The following is a 15,095-nucleotide window of genomic DNA, read 5'->3' on the forward strand; positions in this document are numbered from 1 at the left end:
CATATTTTTCTTGGAGGCTTTGGATATGGGAGCTTTGACTTTGTTGTCTTCTTCTGGCGGTATGTTTTGATCTTCTTTGTCACCAAAGTAAGATAATATAGTCTGACTCTTTTTGCTCTGCTTACTCATGATCCCAGACAATTACTTCAGTTTTAAACTCTTCATTAAGGTAAAAATCTGCTTCCAATATAAAGAATGTACTGTCCCAGCTTCGGGGTTTTATACAGCTGTTTTCAGAGATACTTCTAGGGACCTGAAAATTTTCAGTTCTCCCAAGGTGCTATGATAAGGGACAAGGTGTTTTCTCTCCACCACCACAACAAGCTTCACCACACCCTCATTCCTCCTAGCCCCAGGACCACCCCTCAGAACTGTGACCCAGATCCAAGCACAGGCAAAGCAAGAGATTACTGTTTCAGCACTGACAGAGATCCCTGCAATCCCCCTCTGATCAGCAATTTGATTCCCTCTCAGTATATGGACCAGAAGCTCAGGAAATAGACACAGCCCCGGGCTGCACTCCAGACTTGAGGCTGAGACCTAGCTTCTTCTCTCACCGCAGTCACAGACTTTTCCCACTGACCTTCTAAGTTGTGTTTGGCATTAGTGGGTTGAGAAGTCTGGAAACCGCCACAGCTGCGTGCGATTCAGTCCTCTGAGGCCTGCTCCAGGATCGCTGCAGCCTGCGTGCCCACACTGAACTGCACTCCTTTCCCTGCCCGGCACAATATACCTTTCCGATCAACCATCCAGGCTGTCTTGGGCTGGAAATTTGTTTCACTCTGTCTTTTTGTGGGTTCTGCTGCTTTATAATTTGTTTAGAGTCATTTTTTATAGGTATTTGGAGGGGTTTGGGGGAGAGCTCAAGCAAGTCACTGCTTTCCCTCTGCCATCTTGGCTCCGCCCCTGGAGTGCATTCTAAGAACAGGAACAGTGATCTGTGGAAATATATGAGAGAAGATGAAATATCATGTATGATAGACAGAAAGGAAACTTGTCTGGTGGAAATGTAGTGTTCCTGGAGAGGAAAAATGTCTGTAGAGGTAGGCTGAAGGACTTTAAATGCCACACAGAAGAGTTTGTGTTTTATTGTTTTTTTTTTTCTAGATGCAATAGGGAGCCAGCCATTCATGCCTTTAAGGAAGGTACTGACATGATCAGACCTGTGCTTTAGGAGTATCACTTGTCTGGTTAAGATAGTACTAGGTGGAGCACCACATTAGGGCAGTTCTTGTTAGTTAAAAGATATGCTGTAGATAATAGGGAGCCACAGTTTTTTGCCAAATAGAAGAGTGGCATTGCCAGCTGTATGAAGGATGGATGGGAAAGGGAAGAGACCTAAATCAAGGAGATCAATCTGGAGGTTCTTGTAAAAGTTCAGTTGAGAGGACCTGAACTAAGGTGATGGTGATATGGAAAAAGGGGGGTTAATGGAAGAGATACCATGAAGGCAAAATTGACAAGATATCAATCAACTGGGTATATGTAGCAAGGGAGGGTAAGGAATTGAATTGAAAGCCTGGAAAACTTGGGAGATGGTGATGACCTTGACAAAAATAAGGAAGTTCAAAAGAGGGGAAGGTCTGGGAATAAAAGATAGACTTCTGTTTTATACAAGTAGAATATGAGATGCATACAGGACATCCATTTGGATATGTCCAATAGGTAGAGATGATCTGGGATTGGAATTCAGAAGATGGAATTGATTGCAAACTTAGATTGAACTTATGGGAATTGATTATGTCACACAAAGAGAGTATAGAAAGAGAAGAAAAAAAAGGCTTAAGAGAAGGCCTTAGGGTACACCCACAATTAGGAGGCAGGATATGAATGATGATCTAGTGGAGTATTGCTGTGAGATAGGTGGTAGAACCAACAGAAAGTAGTGTCATGAAAACTCAGAGAGAAGAAATCATTTCAATGCTGCAGACAGGTCAAGAAACATGAATACTGAGAAAAAGTCATTTGATTTGTCAATTAAGAGATCAGTGTTAACTTTGAAGAGAACAGGCACAGTGGAATTGCTGAAATCAAAAGTCATACTACAAGTATTTAAGAAATGAATCAAAATAGAAGAAATGTTGGCACTCAGTGTGGATAGTTTTGGATGTGAAAAGGAGTAGAGTTATAGGAGAATATCTTGAGGGCCTAGTAAAGTCATTTGAGTTTGTTTTCTTGTATTCCATTGCTTTGTTGTAAAGGATAAGGACAAGGGAAATCTAAGCTATTTGTAGGCATTTTAAGAAGCTAGTGAGGACCCATGAGATAGGGAGAGATTGAAGATTGAATAGATGGAATAGTTATGGGGATAATCTGTCACAAAAGACTTGATAGAATAGGATCTGGGATCAATGGTGATGAGAAGGGTGTCTTATCTAATAAAATCTTTTAAGTGGTGGGTTCAGTTTGACAGAACTAAGTTGCATGTGTGTATGTATTTCATGCATGTAAGCACATGTGTATATATTTATTTTGAGAAATGTTGAATACCTCTTCGGCTTTTTATCTGTTTGGTTGTGTCTTCCTTTCCCTTTTTTTTTTTTGGTGAGGCAATTGGGGTTAAGTGACTTGCCCAGAGTCACCCAGCTAGGAAATATTATATGTCTAAGACCAGATTTGAACTCAGGTCCTCCTGACTCCAGGGCCGGCACTCTATCCACTGTGCCACCTAGCTGCCCCTTCCCTTCCCTTTTTTTGAAACACCTGGAGTACTAATATTCCTTTTCCTAATGTCATGGTATCAAATCCAGGGGAAGACTTCCAAAGTAATTTCATTCATACCTCTACCTCCCTATAAGGGTTTTCATCTTAATTTTAAAAACCATCAAAAAAGAGAGAGAGAAGGAGAGAGCTCTCACCAGACAGGGCAATGTAATGGAAAGAGAACTGGTTTTATAGTAAGAGGAATTAAGTTCCAATCCTGTCTATAACTTACTAACATAACTTTCTGACCTTTGACAAGCAGACCAAGTGCAGGAGGATGAATTGGTCTCTAAGAAATAGATGCAAAGAGGGAGAGACAAAGCGTTTCAGGGATGTGGAAAGGCATGACCCTTTAAAGGCAAAAATAACTATATGACTTCCCTTTCAACTAAACCCTTAAACTGTTTCCACTTTCCAAAGATGTATGTGTGTTTATTTTGTAGTTAAAGTGTCATTTAAACTAATGCCTGTAAACATTGAACAAGCATTTTACTAAATGATCATTTCCTTCCACAAACATTTGTTGTTGACTTGCTATATTAATATGGCTGCTTTGGGCTTCTGAAGGAGACATAAAGATGGATGAATAAAACATGGCCTGCCCTCAGAGAGCTTACAATAGAGTACATGAGCTAAGAGAAGTATGTAAATAAGCACAATATGAAGGACAGTATGGAAATTTTAAAAAAAATATATATTTCAGAAGAAAAAATAATGCCTCACAACATTAACAAGGGTCATTTTTAAGCCTCTGTTGCCAACTAAAATTTTGGTTTTTTTAAAGTCAGACCTTTTTTCTTGACTCTGATCATTACTGCTGGTCAGCAAAAGATAATGCGTTTGAATTTCACAAGTCCTTGGGGAATTATAAACTGCCTACTAGCGCCCCACCATCAGTCAATATTTTCACAAGAGGACAACTCTCCTGAAAAGAAAGGCACAAGGTTTTATTTGAGTTAATAAATGGTTATGCTGCACAATGGATCTACAAATAAGACCCCAATTAATGAATCTGCTAATAGCTTTTCCCTATTGTCTCTCTGTAGTCACCAGGCTTACTCACACCTAGATGAAAACTTACTTGAAAGTTTCTTCCGAACTCAGGCAAAATGACAGACATCAAAAAGGCCTAATTTTAGTGTTTGTCTTTTTATGAGAGTTATCCCTAGTTTGCTCATGGCTATTCTGTTTGCCCATGAGTCACTACTCTAACAGAGGCTCATTCATTATTTATAAACCACTTTGGGACCCTTTGAGTAGGAAAGATGCTACAGAAAACCAATTCTCTCCCTCTTATTGTGTTAATCCTGGATTAAAATTAATGAATTTTATAGCAGAGGGAAAATGAAATAATGCAGAAAGCTAACAGGGCAAATACAATGAAAGTCAGAAAATTAAATTTTAATACATTTCACTTTGGAACGTTTTGGTTAAGTGTCTTATTACAACTGCCTTTGTTCTGAGACTTTTACAGACCTTGTGGCAAAAATCACTGAGAGGCTACATTCTGTCTTCACTAACCTATCAATGGGTGAGCCATCTGCAGATGAAAGACAGAGTTAACCTCCACAGTGAATCAAAGGTCTTTAAGTCATCGCTGGAACCCTTGGCTCCTGTGATATCTCTGGTCTACTTCCCTGTCTGACAATTTCACATTGAGGTGATGAGGACTGGAGCTAGAGTTCCAACATTAGGCCTATGTGGTGAAGGTACAGGAAGTGAGATCAAAAGTTCAATCAGACTTGCTTACAAGCTACTGTGCCTGCAAAACACGCTCCAGTGAGACTAGGGAACAAAGACATACAGGAAAGTTAAAAATAGTCAATACCCAACATGATGGCACCTACTTGAAAACATTTTGGAGTAAAAGCTCGGCACTGTAAACTTAGTTACCAGTGAAAATGATGATTCATTTGAGGTAAATGAACATTGTCAGCCTAATTCTAATACTCATAGGTCCTTGGCTTGCATAACCAATCTACTGAGAGAAACGTTCCCTCCAGGGCTTGGACCAAACCCAAGGGAGAAAAAAACTCCTTCTTCACTTCTAAGAAGGAAAGTGAGTCTCTCCCTCGGTTTCTTTGACCTTACATTCTACAGAATGGGTTCTTAACCTTTTTCTGTGTCATGAGCCCCTGGAGCAGTCTGGTGGAGTCTATGGACCCCTTTTCATAATGTATTTTAAGTGAACCAAATGAAATACAAAGAAATAAAATATTTCAAAAGTGCACTCTTCTCTGACACTGCCACAACCCTGGTGCAGGCCCTCATCAATGCAATAGCCTGTTGGTTAGTGTGTCTGCCACAAGTCTCTCCCCACTGCAGTCCATCCTCCACTCAGCTGTCAAAATAGTCCTTCTAAAGTTCTGGTCTGATCATGTCACTCCCTCACTCAATAAACTTGAGTAACTCCCTATCATCTCCATAATCAAATAGAAAAATCCTCTGTTTGGCATTCAAAGTCCTTCATAACCTGCACCTGCTACCTTTCTATTTTTCTTACTCCTTACACCATGTGTCCCTTCCCTCTCTCCCTTGTCCCAATATACTTCAGCGGCTCCATTTGGGAACAAATACAAATTCTGCTATTTGCCACTAAAAACCTTCACTGTCTGGTTTCAACCCCCCTTTTCAGTCTAATTGCATACTGTATCACTCCTCTACATAAGCTGTACGTGCTGTTCCTTACACCTGACTCTTCATTTTGGGGCTCTGTATCTTGGCAAAGGCTCTCCTCCATGCCAGAAATGCATCCTTCCACTACTTCAAATCCCTTGTTGATTTCAAGACTCAATTCAAACACCACCCTCTACATGGAAACTTCCCAACTCTCTTGGTAATTACCATATCTTGAAACTGTTTTGCATACCTTATGTCCTCCAATAGAATGTAATCTCCTTGATGACAAAGACAGTTTCACTTATCTCTGTCTCCCTGTCGCTTAGATAATAGTAGGCACTCAATGCTTTTCGACTATTGGATTGCGCGCGCGCGCACACACACACACACACACACACACATTCTTCTCCCCCACCACCTGTTATCCAGAGACAACCCAAATACCACCACTCGATTCCCAGGTTGGGAGTCAACTTTCCTCTTCTCTACTTTGACTAAAACACAGACCAGCATTACCTTCACTGAAAGGAGACATGGATATTTCCCTTCCGCAACCCAACCCACCCTGATTTGTTACACATTTCTCACCCTATTAGGTACAAAAGATCCACTTGTAGTGGATTGTTCCACATTCCCACCTCTGCTGGACTAATTCAAGAGCTTCACTCCACTCTGACCCTTGGATCCATCAAAGTTCAAGGATTTATTTTCCCATGATTAATATAGTTTTATCTTATTAAATATTTCCCAATTACATGTAAAATGATTTTAACATTTTTTTTAAATTTTGAGTTCCAAATTCTCTCCCTCCCTCTCCCCCCTAAGAGAAGGCAAATTGATATTTAATATACATGAGAAACATATTTCATATTGTTCATATTGTAAAATAAAACAAACAATACAAGGAAAATAAAAATAAAGTATGCTTCACACCATGTTCAGAATTCATCACTTTTCTCTCTGGAGGTGGATGGCATTTTTCATTATGGGTCCTTTGGAATTATCTTGGATCATTGTCTTGATCAGAATACCTAAGGCTTTCACAGTTGATCATCCTTACAATATTTCTGTTACTATGTACAATATTCTCCTGGTTCTGCTCACTTCACTTTGTATCAGTTCATGTAAATCTTTCCATGTTTTTCAGAAAGCATACTGCTCATCATTTCTTTTAGCACAACAGTATTCCATCACAATCATATAGCCCAACTTGTTCAGCCATTCTCCAATCCATGGGTATTCCTTCAATTTCCAATTCTTTGCCACCACTAAAAAAGCTGCTATAAATATTTTTTGTCAAATAGGTCCTTTTTCCCTTTTCTTTGATCTCTGGGACAAAGACCATGTTATTGCTGGGTCAAAGGGCGTGCACAATTTTATAGCCCTCTGAGAGTGTTTCCAAATTGTTTTTCTAAATGAATGGACTAATTTTCAACTTCACCAACAATGCATTAGTGTGCTGATTTTTCTACATCCTTCTAGCATTTGTCATTTTCCTTTCCTGTCATATTATCCAATCTAATAGCTGTGAGGTAGTATTTCAGGGTTGTTTTAATTTGCATTTCTGTCATCACTAGTGACTTAGGACATTTTTTCATGTAACTGTCAATAACTTTGATTCCTGAGAAACTTGCTGTAAAATTTCCCCCAGTTTCCTGTTTTCCTTCAAATTTTCGTTGCATTGGTTGTATTTCCATGAAAGTTTTTAAGTTTCATGTAATCAAAATTATGCATTCTACTTCCCATGTTCTTCTCTATTTCTTGTTTGGTCATAGTCTCTTATCCATAGAACTGACAGGTACATTTTTCCATGCTCCCTAATTTATTTATAATATCACCCTTTATGTCTAAACCTTTTATTAATTTGACTTTATCTTGCTATACAGTGTGTAGTGTTGGCTTATGCCTAGTTTTGTCCATATTTCTTTCCAGTTTTCCCAGCAATTTTTATCAAATGGTGAGCTTTTATCCCCAAAGGTTAGATCTTTGGTTCTATAAAACACTAGATTACTATAGTCATTTACTACTGTGTATGGTGTACCTAATCTATTCCTTATCCAGTACCAGACTGTTCTGATGATCACCACTTTGTAACATAGTTTGAAATCTGGTACTGCTATGCCTCCTTTCTTCATACTTTTTTCATTGATTCCCTTGATAGTCTTGACCTTTTATCCTTCCAAATGAATTTTGTTAATAATTTTTCTAGCTCTACAGAATAATTTCTTTGGTAGTTTTACTGGTATGGCACTAAATTAATTAACTTGAGTAGCCTTGTCATGTTTATTATGTTGGCTCAGCCTAGCCATGAAAAATTAATATTTCTCCAATTGTTTAGATCTGTCTTTATTTGCTTGAAAAGTATTTTGTAATTTTGTTCATATAGGCCCTGAGTTTGTCTTGGCAGATAGGCTCCCAAGTATTTAATATTGTCTGCAATTGTTTTAAATGAAATTTCTCTATCTCTTCCTACTGAGTTGTGTGGATAGTATATAGAAATATATAGAAATGATGATGATTTATGTGGATTTCTTTTATATCCTGCAACTTTGCTAAAGTTGTTAACTATTTCAACTAGACTGTTATTTGATTCTCTAGGATTCTCTACATATATCATCATATCATCCGCAAGGAGTAATAGTTTTGTTTCCTCATTGCCTATTTTTAGTCCTCCAATTTCTTTTTCTTCTCTAATTATTATAGTACATTTCTAGTACTATAATAGTGTGAATAATAGTGGTGTTAATGGATGTCTTTGCTTTACCCTTGATCTTATTGGGAAGGTTTCAAGTTTATCCCCATCACATATAATTCTTACTCTTGCTCTTAAATAGTTTTTTTTTCCTAGCTTGATGAAATAATTCTTTGATCTAATAGTAAGGAGCCATTTGGCTTATTATCAGTTTCCCAGGTCCTCAGGAACTGCTCATCTGCTATTCTGCTTGCCTAACTACTACTTGGTCTTTCCATTTGCCATTAAATGAATATGAACATGAAACTAACTCTATGTTTCATTTCCTCTGATTCAAATGTGAGCATCTTGAGAGCAGAGAGTCTTCTATTTGTATCCACATTTGTATCTGCAGTGTATAACACAGTGCTTGACAATCAAAGGTGAACACATCATAAATAATTTTCTATTCCATGCTATATTATGTATAAAGATAGTTCTCAACACAACTAGGTGGAACAATAGATTTAGCACTATAGCTAGAGTCAAGAATACTTGAATTCAAATTCAGACTTAGATACTTATAAACTGTGTGACCTTGGGCAACTCACTTAACTTCTGCATGCCTGTTTACTTATCTGTATAATGAGGATGATAATAAACTTATAGTTCAGGGTTGTTGTAAGGATAAAGTTAGATAATATTTATAAAACACTTTGTAAACCTTAAGATGCTATAGTAGCTCTCATTAGTACTATTATGAAAATGCTATATTCCAAGATTATTTTTAATTTGGAAGACTGGCACTTAAAATTCATTTTTGCATAAAATTCTCTAGAATTTTTATGGATTTGTGCTATTATTGATATAAATATTCACTCAAAGAATATACATTGTAGCTTATCCACATTTCTCTTCTTTGACCCATTATCCATGTTCTCTGTATAGTGGGTGCCTAATAAATGCCTGTTGACTAATAAGTTCTTCCCAGGGAGATAGGAGTTATCTCATTTGCTAGATATCTTACCCAGAAGAGTCTCTTAGTATGTCACGGGTAGCAGCCCAGCAAATGGGTTTATATTTGCTACTGACAAGTCAATCCACCTACATTCCCAGGTTCCTTGGGAATAATTTATTGTTAGTAATAAGAAGATGCGTGTGTATATATATACATATATATATACGTATATATATATATATATACACGCACACATATATACATATATATGTATATACATGCATATATATACATATATATGTGTATATATATACATATATGTCAAAATCTCTGAAATAGATTTTAGATGATATTCAATTTTGATTCATTAGAAACTGTAGTACTTCATGATTTTAAGTCAAATACCATCATTGAAAGCAAGCAGGCATAGTCTAACACCCCTCTGCATTCTTCTCTTTCCCCAATTTTATCCTTCTGTTACAAATGTAAGGATCTGCCTCCTCAAAATAAGCCTGAACCATTTCCTTCCTGATTTTCTATCTATTAAAATTCCTCCAGATATTCAAAGACTGAAAGGTACAGTCTCTTTAGTCAATAAATCAGCTATCACCTACTTAAAATAATGTAAGATGTTCACACATTGTAAAGAAATCAGAAGGGATAAATAACTGCAATTAAGTATTTAAAACTTCCCTGCTTATATAGCATAACCACTGTGGTAGACATCTTAAATATCATTTATACTCATCATGACTCCAAAATTCTATAGTTGTTGTAAACTGAGCTTTTAATTCCATGTGCAACAACATATCTTTGCACATCTAAATTTTCAGCACTTGAGCCATCAAAAAAAAATTGACATCAATTGGATGTCCAAGATGACATGCATGTTGCCTTATCAAAGATAAACCCGCAATTCAATGATTTTATTCAAGCCAAGCAAAAACAGCCTTCATGCTTACATATGTCTTTATAAAATGAATTTTAACTTTAACTTATCTACATTTTAAATTCATTATCTTATTTTATGCATTATTAAAGAAGTACAAATATTACTATATCCCATGTTTTATTATTTTAAATGACTATATTTTGACATAATTGATTTCCTTTGCAATCCTATGCATTTTACTATATGTATGCATTTAAGAACAGTATTTTTAGAAGAAGTCTATGAGATTCACCAGAGTGCCAAAGGTCCCATGACACAAAAAAGATAAAGAACTCATATTCTAGATAATAGTCTTTAAATTAGTGACATGCTATTCTGTCAGTAACGAAAAAAATGGGAGGACTGATGACTAACTCTGATAGACTTAGTTTTCTCAGCAATGCAAGGATCTAAGACAACTCCAAAAGACTCATGATGGAAAATGCTATCCACATCCAGAAAAAGAATAATGGAGTCTGAATGCAGATGGAAGCATACAATTTGCTCTCTTTTTTGTTGTTGCTTTGTTTTGTTTCTTCTTTGTTGTGGTTCTTTCCATTGGTTCTAATTCTTCTTTAGAACATGACTAATGTGAAAATGTGTTTAATATGAGTGTATATATAGAGACTATATCAGATTGCACACCATCTTGGAGAGGGAAGGAGGAGAGGAAGGAGGATAAAATTTAGAACTCAAAATCTTATAGAAGTGAATGTTTAAAACTAAAAATAAATTAACTAATAAAAAGTAGGGGATATGAGAAATGAAAAAAAAAGAATGAGGAAAAGAACTCTGAAGCCTATGGAATATGGATAGATTGGAATCACTTACAGTACAAAATGGGGAGGACCTCTTTCAGCAGGACCTGAGAAAGAATTAGCTCAAGAGAATTATCTAGTTAGTCTGAGAAGCAGGAGCAAAGAGGTAGTAATGCAAAGCACTGTACAGAGAAGTCATTAAGTTTGTCTTCTGTTACTCTTTGTCTCTGAGAATGTTGAAGGTGAGGTAATGATTTTCATTGTTCTTTCTCATCCTTTTTCAAGATATATGGGCTGAAATGGGAAAGGAGATGCTTTTATTCACATTGTTATCCAAGTGTGTGTGTGTGTTTTCATTTTATCATCCCAAGCATCCATCTTTTATAATTGCAGTATATAAGAGACAGAAAGAGAAACTTGCAGCTGAGACAAGTAGAGCTCAGTTCAGCAAGAGAGAGGCTGACTTTTCATACACTCAAGAGTTTTTCTGTTGTCAAACCTTCCACCTTCCTCCTTCCCCCTAAAAAAATACCCAGGAGAAATAAGATCAATGGATCCAACAAACCTGATGAACATGAAATAAGTCAAAACATCGTATTGCTGGAAAGTAGCAGGTGATAGTATGTGCCCAGAATTACTTTCTCTATCTCTTGAAATCTGTCTGTACTCTTCCCTAGTTAGGACACATTTGGTATAATGAGTTCAAGTTCTGGATCCCACTATTTGGGAAGGAAGAATCTAAGTGTCATAGTAGATAGAAGGCAGATTTGGAATCAGGAAGACTTGAATTAAAAGTCTGCCTCAGACACTACCTGAGCGACCCTGGACAAATCATTTAGCTTTTCTCAGCATCAGTTTCCTTATCAATAAAATGAGAGGGTTGGATTAGATTGGCTCCAAGGTCTCTTCCAGCTCTAAACCTGTGAGTTTATGAAGGGAGTTGATAAGCTAGAAAGTGCCTAGAGAGGGTCAGCCCACATGGTGAAGGACCCCAAGTCTTTATGACATGAGGATCCAATGAAATAAGTAGGGATATTTAGCCTGAAGAATAGAAAGATCAGGGAAGACAAGACAAATCTTCAAAGATATTAAGGGCTGTCATTTAATGAAAGTATTAGACTTGTTCTTTTTGACCCTGTATGGTAAAAGCAGGAGAAATGGAGTGCAAAGAGGTTATGATTCTCAAAGTAGCCCATTACAGTTTAGATTAGAAAACTTTTCTTGAAATTCAGCCTCAATTTGCTTCATCAAAATCTTCTTTTTTTAGGCCATTATTTCGTTTGTTTGTTTGTTTTTTAACTTTTTTTAACACAACTTACAGTGCTGCTTCTAGGACTGCTTTGTATGTACAGAATGTCTATGAGCAAGCTCTTCAAATACTTGAAGAATGCTGTCTTGTGTCATGCTCAGTACCAAGTTTACTCTTCTTTAGGCTAAACATTTCCCCCATTTCTTCAAGCAATAACTATCTGACATGGATTCAAGGCCCAGAATAATCATGCTGGTTGTTCTTCTCTGAACATAGATGGTTTGTTTCCCCTCTTTGGAGGTCTTCAAGTAGAACCTATATGATTGCATTTAAATTACATTATAATGGGGATTGCTTTGGCATATGGATTGGACTATATGGCTGCTAAATTCTAGTTCTAAATTCTGTGCATCTGGGATTCTGTGAATGTTATAACCTTTTTAAATGGACAGATTTAATTTTGAGGAAATTTGGCTAATATCAAAAGCATTATATTGATCTCGAACAAGGCAGTACAGTATGATAGCTAGGGAACTGGATTTGGAGTAGGGAAGAGCTGAGTTTAGATTCTACCTCAGATACTTACTAACTGTGTGACCCTAGGTTCCATGACATTTTTCAGTTGTTTTTAAATGATGCAAGTCTTTGTGACCCTATCTGGGGTTTTATTGACAAAGATACTGGAATGGTTTCCCATTTACTTCTCCAGCTCCTTTGACAGATGAGAAAATTAAGGCAAACAGGGTTAAGTGACTTGCTTAGAGTCACACACCTAGTAAGTGTCTGAGGCTGGAAATGAACTCAGGAAGATGAGTCTTCCTGACTCCGAGCCTGGCACTCTATCCATTGTACCACCTAGCTGCTACAATCCCATTCAGTTCTATATGTATGATTCCACAATTATGTTTCCTGTGCAAGGGTAGTTCAAATAGCAGAGATAATTGATTAGAAAAAAAATTGCAAACCTTGGGAGTCATTTGCCTCCTACGTATGTTCTCCCAGGTTATTGGGGAAAAAATGGCAAACACTTTTGCTAAATTTCTGTGGACTGAATTACAAGCCAGTTGGTCAACAGATAATAAACTTCCTATCCTGAAAATCCAGATAATTAGGGAAATAAACATTTGTGATAATTTCAGATTTTCTAAATAAAGAGCAATATTAAGAGCCAAATCATTAAGAGATTGGTTTACAAATTATTTAGTTGCAATAAAATGACTGTGTTTTGTGTTATCATAGTTATTTTTGATGAGTTAAGGTTTATGTGCACTGAATTTTTCAATGTACAACTTTGTGGCTTTTTAAAACTTCACATTCATTACATAATGTTCCCTCCCATCCTCATGTCCACTTTCTCACGAAACAAGCCATTCCTGGTAACAAAGATGAAAAGTAACCTTGAAAAGAATATATTTTTGCATGTCAAAGGAATTAATTATGCAGGGAGAATGAACAAATAACTGGCAACTTCTTACAATTCATTGTATCAGGCTAGCTCAATCACAAAATTTCTAAGCCCACTTAGTCCAACCTACTTAAATCTAAGTCTCCTCTAAAGCATATGGAGTAAGTCCATATAAAAACTTTCCTGATAGACCTCAAGTGAGTGGGAGTCCATTACTCCTTTGAGGCATCTGATTTCATTTTTCCTAGAGATCCCATTCTGCAGAAGTTTTTTTTTCTTTATATATAGCTTAAATTTTCCAATTCAATTCAATTCAATACAATGGTTATTCATTAAGCATCTCCTATGTGTCGTATCTTCATAATTTTCCTATTCTTCTAGTTCTTCCCAAAGACAACAAGTAGAATAAGACTCTGTTCCATATGACAACCTTTCACAAATCTAAATGGGTATCATGTTTCCCTCACCCCACCCTAAACTACTCTTCTTTGAAATGAAATCCTGATTCCTTTTCTCAATCCTCACGTAGAAATACTAGCCTTTCATGCTAACTAGAATACACAAGAAAAGTCCATTACATTCTTTGAAAAACAGTGTGATACAACAGAAAAACTGTTAGCTGTAAAGTAAAAAAATACTGGGTTCAAATTATACCTTTGATACATTTTTCCCATGTACATTTTCCATGATCAATTGGTTTTGTCTCCCTGGGCTTCAGTTTCCTCATCTATAAGATAAGAAGGTTTAATTAGATGACTTCTGATGGCCCTTCAAATTCTATACGTATGATCCTTGCTAGTAGGAAGTGGGGACAATGGTTGCCAACCCTTCCCGCCTCATCCAACCCTTAAGATTTGCATGGATACCTTGAAGAATGACATGGATGGTAAGGGGAGGTAGAAGATGGAGAACTAATCTCCCCATGTAGCCTCTTTGTGGTTTGCCAAGTGAAACTTTGGAAAATTATTTGCCAGGACTAGGAATATGATAGAAATTATAATAATTAAATAACCATAATTCAAATAAATGGAGAGTAGAAGAGTCCATCCAAAAGATAGACTCAAATTGCCTAGTTGATTTTCTTAGATAGCTGGCTGAGTGTTGTTGGCTAGAGTCTGAATCTGAAAGACATAGTTTAGCCTATAGATTTTTCAGGACTGACAGCCTAATAGTTGAAATCCAGCTAAGACTTTATATCTAAAGGAAGAACAAAAGATGGGAGCAGAAATCAGCAGAGGTGGGCCAGCTAGATGGTGCAGTGGATAGAGCACCAGCCCTGGAGTCAGGAGGACCTGAGTTCAAATCCGACCTCAGACTCATAACACTCATTAGTTGTGTGACTCTGGGCAAGTCACTTAACCCCAACTGCCTCACCAAAAAAAAAAAAAAAATCATCAGAGGTTCTCAGTAGAGATACCCAGCAATGCAGCAACAAAGAACATTAGAAATCCCCAGCAGAGGGCAATGCAGCAGAGAGTTTTCTCTCATTAGAGAAAATTGTTTGACCACAAGTGTATCACTAGAAGATATGGGAATTTTTATAATGTTAGAGTAGAGATATAAACTGCCCCTGCCTCTCATATATATGACCTGGCTACATGCATTTACAATGTATATGTTCTGCCATGTGTATTTCCTAATCACGTGTTCCTTGTGGGTATGTCGCCTCCTCCACTGGTGCTGTGATAACCTGTGGGAGAGTAGACCTTCTTATATGTGTGAGATATACTATTTGTTACTAATTTTGCTGTGCTGCTTAATTAAATATGGGGCAAGTAGGTGGATAGAGCACCAGGCCTGG

At 37.0% G+C, this 15,095-nt stretch overlaps 1 long non-coding RNA gene across 2 annotated transcripts in view; it reads right to left on the reverse strand.

Annotated features, from left to right (window-relative positions):
- Positions 1-851: 851 nt before the first annotated feature.
- Positions 852-15,095, reverse strand: part of LOC114051562 — a 33,675-nt gene continuing 19,431 nt past the window's right edge. The window contains exons 3-4 of one of the 2 annotated variants that reach the window (XR_003570174.1): positions 13,949-14,021; positions 852-938 (exon numbers count right to left, since the gene is read on the reverse strand). This is a non-coding gene — a long non-coding RNA (uncharacterized LOC114051562). The remainder of the gene's footprint in view (positions 939-13,948; positions 14,022-15,095) is intronic. The other variant, XR_003570175.1, reaches the window with a different exon arrangement.

The sequence above is a fragment of the Vombatus ursinus genome, unplaced genomic scaffold, assembly GCF_900497805.2.
Source record: "Vombatus ursinus unplaced genomic scaffold, bare-nosed wombat genome assembly UNPS02014803.1, whole genome shotgun sequence".
NCBI classification, from domain to species: domain Eukaryota; kingdom Metazoa; phylum Chordata; class Mammalia; order Diprotodontia; family Vombatidae; genus Vombatus; species Vombatus ursinus.